We start from the raw sequence: 7,838 nt of genomic DNA on the forward strand, positions 1-7,838 counted from the left end.
CCAAAGTGCCACTTTCTAGTAAGTATTTTATATCACCCCCAGTTCTGGATTCACAGTTACACTGCTTAGAACTTTAGCAATAATGTCCTCCATGCTCCTGCTTTTTAGTAATGTTTTTTCTTGTCAGCCCTGTGCCGGATTCACAGCTAGACTGCTCAGTACTGTTGTATAATGTCCTTCATGCTGCTGCTTCTGAATGCAGCCCATATGGAGGCAGGAGAGCAGGAACGCCTCATGTCTTCGTGTGCTGTGTTTGGGATCCATCATGACAGCTTGTCTCCAGCCACTAGATGAATGTTCCATTTTGACCTTCCTTATGGTTTTAGCTCTTTAACCATCTGGCGCTTCACTTTCTCCACCATTTCTTGAATCCGTTTTTTTTGAACGTGTCAAACATCCTGCTGCATTTTGGGTAATAATATCCGGTTATCAGATAATCAGACACAGACAGATGTGAGAGAACTGATAGACGGCGTCTCGGAGGCGAGATCCCAGGAGGCCAAATGCAGATGATGGGATAACGGGATAAGTGGCGGCAAATGAGCAGCGACAATAAGAGCGCGGCGGATCACGAGGAGGCGGCTGACGCTCTATTTGTCTTCACATTGTACAAATATTACATTATAGTCACCTTAGTCTCACCTCTGCCTTAATGAAATGCAGCCGCCGCCGCCGCCGTGATCGTCCGCTGCCAGACACCGGGCTCTGCCTCTAAAAGCCTCCATATATTATCTATCTGCATTGTTACCTCCAGCTGCAGACAGCGGCCTCCATACATCGGCTGTAGGATCTGTGTCAGGTCCGGTGGGCGCGCGGTGGGACGCCGCCGAGGTGCAATCTTTGCTTTTAGCTCAGCGCATTTTCTATGCAGTCTGTTCTTCATGTCCCAATGATACAAAACATGAAATATTCACATAATCCGGGACCAGTAAAGAAGCGGCTGCAAAAACAAGTTCTAGAAATGGCTCCTCACTGCGCGGAATGTATCACTGAGGTCTGCTCCAAAGCCCTCAGTGATACACACCGAGAACGAGGGAAGCGGTCGCCGGGCCCTCAGTGACTGCTCTGCAGCCGTCACACCGTACTGGATTCACAGCTGGTTGCTCAGAACTGTTGCATAATATCTGCCTTGCTGCTGCTTTCTAGTAAGTGTTTATCTCACAACAGTGCTGGATTCTCAGCTACACTGTTTAGAACTGTTGCATAATGTCCTCCAAAGTGCCACTTTCTAGTAAGTATTTTATATCACCCCCAGTTCTGGATTCACAGTTACACTGCTTAGAACTTTAGCAATAATGTCCTCCATGCTCCTGCTTTTTAGTAATGTTTTTTGTCTTCTGTCTACATCTCCATGTTTTGTGCCCGCTTTTCACTTGCACCTCATTTTTTTTTTCCTTTGCGCCATCTCAGTTGTGTTCACCTGGTTTCTTTTTAATGTTCGCCTTTATGTTTTTGCAGATGTTTTCTCCCGATTCAGGAATTGCGACTCTTCAAAAAAGTCACTAAATCTAAACGTACGACGTCCTGGGCTTATTTTCTGTTCATGTAAATTCTGCAACATTTTAGAGCAACGTGAGACTAAGAAGGAACAAGAGAAAAATAAAGAGAATTTGGGATTTTGCGCACAATTCATGAACCGCGTGTGAACGGTTTGAAGAATTGCGCACAAAAACTATAAACGAATACCATTAAAAAAAAAACAGGAAAAGTGACAAAATAAAAAATGCAAGTGATGGAGCGGCCCCTGGGTGCCGGATTATAGCTCATTGAAAGGTTTGTGCGACTTTTTACTCTACAGGTGCTCTGAATTATTGGAAATGCACCGATTTTGACAAATTTGCCGTGAAATCTGAAAAAGAAAAAAAAAAATTAAAAACAAAACAAGTGATGAATTGGAGGCCACAGTCTGTGGGAACGTTGCGGCACTCTTCATTATTCAGCGATTACGCTTGGTTCCATGCGCCCGGACTCCGCTGCTTTCGCCGCCTTCCTTCCGCGGTTTCCCCTCTCGACGTCGCTCGTACGAGCTGTGAGTTATGGAGCGATGTGCAATCATAATGGTTGAGCCAAAAAACAAATGTCTTCCCATTACGGCCTCCCCTCCCTTCCCCCGATGCTTTTGGCTGGACGCGAGGTGCCCCTGCCAATCTGTCCTGGAGGCATTCATCTGCCCGCTGGCAGCCGCAGATCTATCACCGGTGACCTTATAGAGAATACTCGCTGCACCGCTGACACCGCTCATTGCTCAGAGCTGCGCGGGCTGCGCGGGCGGCAGGAGATGTATGAAGTGGCGCTCTCCATCCCTCACTCGTCTCCTTTGTCTCCGGAGGACGCAGCATTTGCATTCGCTCGGCTTTGGCGGCTCCTCTCCTGCGTTGAGTGACCCGGTGTGAAATCCTGATCATCGGAAATATTGCTGCGGCTTGCACCCATTTATTAGCTATTGGTCCTGTGTAATTGGGCTGCGGCGCGGAGAGTGGAGCGCGCTGCGGAGGAGCCTGGGGTCACCTAATGAGGCGAGATGTAATAATACAAGATTGATTCTTACTTGTGCGCAGAGAGCGATTCCAAGCAGAACTGGAAATGTGCAAAAGACAACTACTCTCAGCGGAGCCATGAACTGATCATACATGACGGGAGGAGCCGGAGTGACACAGGATGTGCTGCGTACACAGGACATGGCGAGGTGCCGCGTACACAGGATGGGGTTCAGGGCGAGGTGCTGTGTACACAGGATGGGGCTCAGGGTGAGGTGCCGCGTACACAGGATGGGGCTCAGGGCGAGGTGCCGCGTACACAGGATGGGGCTCAGGGCGAGGTGCTGTGTACACAGGATGGGGCTCAGGGCGAGGTGCTGTGTACACAGGATGGGGCTCAGGGCGAGGTGCTGCGTACACAGGATGGGGCTCAGGGCGAGGTGCTGCGTACACAGGATGGGGCTCAGGGCGAGGTGCTGTGTACACAGGATGGGGCTCAGGGCGAGGTGCCGCGTACACAGGATGGGGCTCAGGGCGAGGTGCTGTGTACACAGGATGGGGCTCAGGGCGAGGTGCTGTGTACACAGGATGGGGCTCAGGGCGAGGTGCTGTGTACACAGGATGGGGCTCAGGGCGAGGTGCTGTGTACACAGGATGGGGCTCAGGGCGAGGTGCCGCGTACACAGGATGGGGCGAGGTGCTGTGTACACAGGATGGGGCTCAGGGCGAGGTGCTGCGTACACAGGATGGGGCTCAGGGCGAGGTGCCGCGTACACAGGATGGGGCTCAGGGCGAGGTGCTGTGTACACAGGATGGGGCTCAGGGCGAGGTGCCGCGTACACAGGATGGGGCGAGGTGCTGTGTACACAGGATGGGGCTCAGGGCGAGGTGCTGCGTACACAGGATGGGGCTCAGGGCGAGGTGCCGCGTACACAGGATGGGGCGAGGTGCTGTGTACACAGGATGGGGCTCAGGGCGAGGTGCCGCGTACACAGGATGGGGCTCAGGGCGAGGTGCCGCGTACACAGGATGGGGCTCAGGGCGAGGTGCCGTGTACACAGGATGGGGCTCAGGGCGAGGTGCTGCGTACACAGGATGGGGCTCAGGGCGAGGTGCTGTGTACACAGGATGGGGCTCAGGGCGAGGTGCTATGTACACAGGATGGTGCGAGGTGCTGAGTACACAGGATGGGGCTCAGGGCGAGGTGCTGTGTACACAGGATGGGGCTCAGGGCGAGGTGCTGTGTACACAGGATGGGGCTCAGGGCGAGGTGCTGTGTACACAGGATGGGGCTCAGGGCGAGGTGCTATGTACACAGGATGGGGCTCGGTGCGAGGTGCTGAGTACACAGGATGGGGCTCAGGGTGAGTTGCTGTGTACACAGGATGGGGCTCAGGGTGAGGTGCTGTGTACACAGGATGGGGCTCAGGGCGAGGTGCTGTGTACACAGGACATGGCAAGGTGCTGCGTACACAGGATGGGGCTCAGGGTCAGGTGCTGCGTACACAAGATGGGGCTTTGGGCAAGGTGCTGATTACACAGGATGGGGCTCAGGGCGAGGTGCTGCGTACACAGGTGTAATGTGAATATAAAAATGGCTATTTTGAGTCCATTTTGAAATATACTGAATGCATTCAGACCATTACAGAGCAGCATTTCTTGTCATACTTTTACAGACAGACAATGCTCATTGTGACACAATCTTGAGAGCTGTTTATTTATTGTCTGAAGACCTTTCAGTTCACAAACAGTTCTATATTTCTGTTTGTTATTGTAAAACAAGGGTTATTTACCCTCTGTCTGTGGTGGGTTTATCTAACCCTTGTGGGCTTTTATGTATCTATGGGTTTATGGCCCATTGTCTGATGTATGACTGATATCTTGGTCTCATCCTATCTTGAAAGCGGCCACTTGAAGGGCAGGGTGAAGCCAAATGTAACATAGTGCAAATCAGACCAGAGAAACATGACTAAAGGTACCGTCACGCTCAGCAACTTTGCAACGAGAACGACAACGATCCGTGACGTTGCAGCATCCTGGATAGCGATCTCGTTGTGTTTGACACGCAGCAGCGATCTGGATCCCGCTGTGACATCGCTGGTCGGAGCTAGAAGTCCAGAACTTTATTTGGTGGTTTGGGAGCCATGTCATCTGCTGGTGTAGGTCCACTGTGTTTTATCAAGACCAAAGTCCGCGCAGCCGTCTACCAGGACATTTCAGAGCACTTCATGCTTCCCTCTGCCAACAAGCTTTTTGGAGATGGAAATGTCATTCTCCAGCAGGACTTGGCCCCTGTCCACACTGCTACAAGTACCAATACTTGGTGTAAAAACAACAGTATCACTGGGCTTGATTGGCAGCAAACTCCCCTGACCTTAACCCCATAGAGAATCTATGGAGTATTGTCAAGAGGAAGATGAGACACCAGACCCAACAATGCAGACGAGCTGAAGGCTGCTATCAAAGCAACCTGGGCGTCCATAACCCCCCAGCAGTGCCACAGGCTGATCATCCTCCTAGTAGTTACTTGCCCTCATCTTCACACACCCATGTATTTCTTTCTTGGAAACTTGGCATTCTTGGACATGTCCTACTCATCGGTGACTGCTGCGAGGATGCTCTTTGGCCTCACCACCCAACATTGGTCCATCTCCCTCCCAGACTGTATAGCACAAGTGTTCTTTGTCATCTATTTCGGGTGCTCTGAGGCTTTCTTGTTGTCCTCCATGTCTTATGACTGTTATGTAGCCATCTGTCATCCCCTCCATTACTCCCAGGTCATGTCCTGGAGCAGGTGCACTCGGATAGTATCTGTGAGTTGGTCGTCCGGTTTCCTCCTCCCGATGTTCTATACAGTAGGTTTAATAAGGTTGACGTTCTTTGGTCCCAGAATTTCTTTTGTGATCTGCCCGATTTGTTCTAGATCTCTTGTGCTGATGTTCCCACCAATGTCCCAGTCTTATCAGCTGTCGCAGCCTCCGTCACCACATTTTACTCATATCTGATCATTTTATGTACAGTGCTAATGATCCGCACCAGTGATGGAAAACGTGAAGCTTTCTCCACCTGTACGTCTCACCTTACTGTGGTTTTTATTTTTTATGCATCGGTAACTTTCATCTACTTTGTCCCTAACACGAGTAATCTTCTTACATTGAACCGAGTGGTCACTGTGATTTATACACTAATCCGGGGCAGACATTTCATTGGTGCAACCTGTGTGACCAGACAGGGGCCCAAGACATCACGGGGCCCATGTCTACCCGTAAAGCAGCAGGAATTGCACACTATGATGAGCGATTGCCCACATGTTGCTCTTGCACCGGGGCCTCTGCTGACTGTCCGCAGCAGGTGACACTAATCACCCCCAAATCTGCAGCCTGAGCCGCAGGGACCTGGAGGCGGCGCTGCACGAGCTGTACGTGTGCACTGACGGATGAGCTGATGGCGGAACTTCTAACATTCGGAGATAAGTTTATAAGGGTCTCTAGAAGTTTGTATGTATCGTCAAAGAAGCTCAGTCCCCTCCTGGAGGTCCGCGCTCGGGGGTCACTCCCCTCCTGGAGGTCGGTGCTCAGGGGTCACTCCCCTCCTGGAGGTCGGTGCTCAGGGGTCACTCCCCTCCTGGAGGTCGGTGCTCAGGGGTCACTCCCCTCCTGGAGGTCGGTGCTCAGGGGTCACTCCCCTCCTGGAGGTCCGTGCTCAGAGGTCACTCCCCTCCTGGAGGTCTGCGCTCGGGGGTCACTCCCCTCCTGGAGGTCCGCGCTCAGGGGTCACTCCCCTCCTGGAGGTCTGTGCTCAGGGGTCAGTACCCTCCTGGAGGTCCGTGCTCAGGGGTCACTCCCCTCCTGGAGGTCCGTGCTCAGAGGTCACTCCCCTCCTGGAGGTCTGCGCTCGGGGGTCACTCCCCTCCTGGAGGTCCGCGCTCAGGGGTCACTCCCCTCCTGGAGGTCTGTGCTCAGGGGTCACTCCCCTCCTGGAGGTCCATGCTCAGAGGTCACTCCCCTCCTGGAGGTCTGCGCTCGGGGGTCACTCCCCTCCTGGAGGTCTGCGCTCGGGGGTCACTCCCCTCCTGGAGGTCCGCGCTCAGGGGTCACTCCCCTCCTGGAGGTCCGTGCTCAGGGGTCAGTTCCCTCCTGGAGGTCCATGCTCAGAGGTCACTCCCCTCCTGGAGGTCTGCACTCAGGGGTCACTCCCCTCCTGGAGGTCCGGTCTGTGCTCGGGGGTCACTCCCCTCCTGGAGGTCTGTGCTCAGGGGTCACTCCCCTTGTGGAGGTCGGTGCTCAGGGGTCACTGCCTCCTGGAGGTCCGTGCCCCTCCTGGAGGTCCGTGCTCGGGGGTCACTCCCCTCCAGGAGGTCCGTACTCAGGGGTCACTCCCCTCCTGGAGGTCCGTACTCAGGGGTCACTCCCCTCCTGGAGGTCCGTGCTCAGGGGTCACTCCCCTCCTGGAGGTCCGTGCCCAGGGGTCACTCCCCTCCTGGAGGTCTGTGCTCAGAGGTCTCAGCTTTGGCAGTTCCATCATCAATTCGGATTGATACATTTTAAATGTTTACAAAATATTTCACCTCTTTTTATTTCTCAGCCTTTTGGAACTCGTCAGTGTAAATTCGGCCTCCCCATGTTAGTCCACCATCATGGTGGCACCATGCATAGGGCGGTAAGCGCTGGGGACCACCACGTGTACATGGATTACAGGGTCAATATCTCTGTAATATTTATACCCCGCATCCATTAGTAGAGCAATAACCTGGGATTCCCGTAACCGGCTTTATGTAATGGTTTGGAAAGAGTTCAGTGAGAGGCCGGACAGGGAGTGAGTGGTCACTGCGCCTCCTCCGCACAGGAGCCCCCAGATGCTCCAGCAGGGGGCGCCGCAGGACTGAGCTCACAGCCTGTTCTCGCTGACATTATTCTTTTTATGCTTTTCTTATATAATGAAGGCTGAAAACTGGAAAACTGACATTAATGCAACTTGTAAACTCATTGTTTTCCTTCAATAGGAAGATGCAGGAGACTTGTGATTGCAGAATTCTCACCATGATACAATTGATTTACAATTTAAAGGTTGTTCTAATTAGGGTTTTTTTTTTTTCTTCATATCATAATCTGTATTAAAAATATTAATTAGAACGCTTGCAAATTTCACACTGGTTACTGGGACTCTCTTTTATTTCAGGAAATTTACTGCAATTGGCTGCAATGAAGAGTCTGCCCCTAGTTATTGTACTGAAGCCTCTAATGAGCGGGGGCAAAGGTCAATGAGAAGGGAGGAGGTGAGCTGTGACATCACCTATTGTGAATGGTGGATCCTGTGTTATCTACTCTATATAGAGGTGTTATCAGTCATTGTACAGGAGGA

The 7,838-nt window shown here is 52.4% G+C and overlaps 1 pseudogene; it reads left to right on the forward strand.

Annotated features, from left to right (window-relative positions):
• The first annotated feature begins 901 nt into the window (after nt 1-901).
• Nucleotides 902-5,832, forward strand: LOC138647426 (olfactory receptor 1J21-like; annotated as a pseudogene).
• The last annotated feature ends 2,006 nt before the right edge of the window (nt 5,833-7,838 follow it).

The sequence above is a fragment of the Ranitomeya imitator genome, chromosome 8 (assembly GCF_032444005.1).
Source record: "Ranitomeya imitator isolate aRanImi1 chromosome 8, aRanImi1.pri, whole genome shotgun sequence".
In the NCBI taxonomy this organism is placed as follows: domain Eukaryota; kingdom Metazoa; phylum Chordata; class Amphibia; order Anura; family Dendrobatidae; genus Ranitomeya; species Ranitomeya imitator.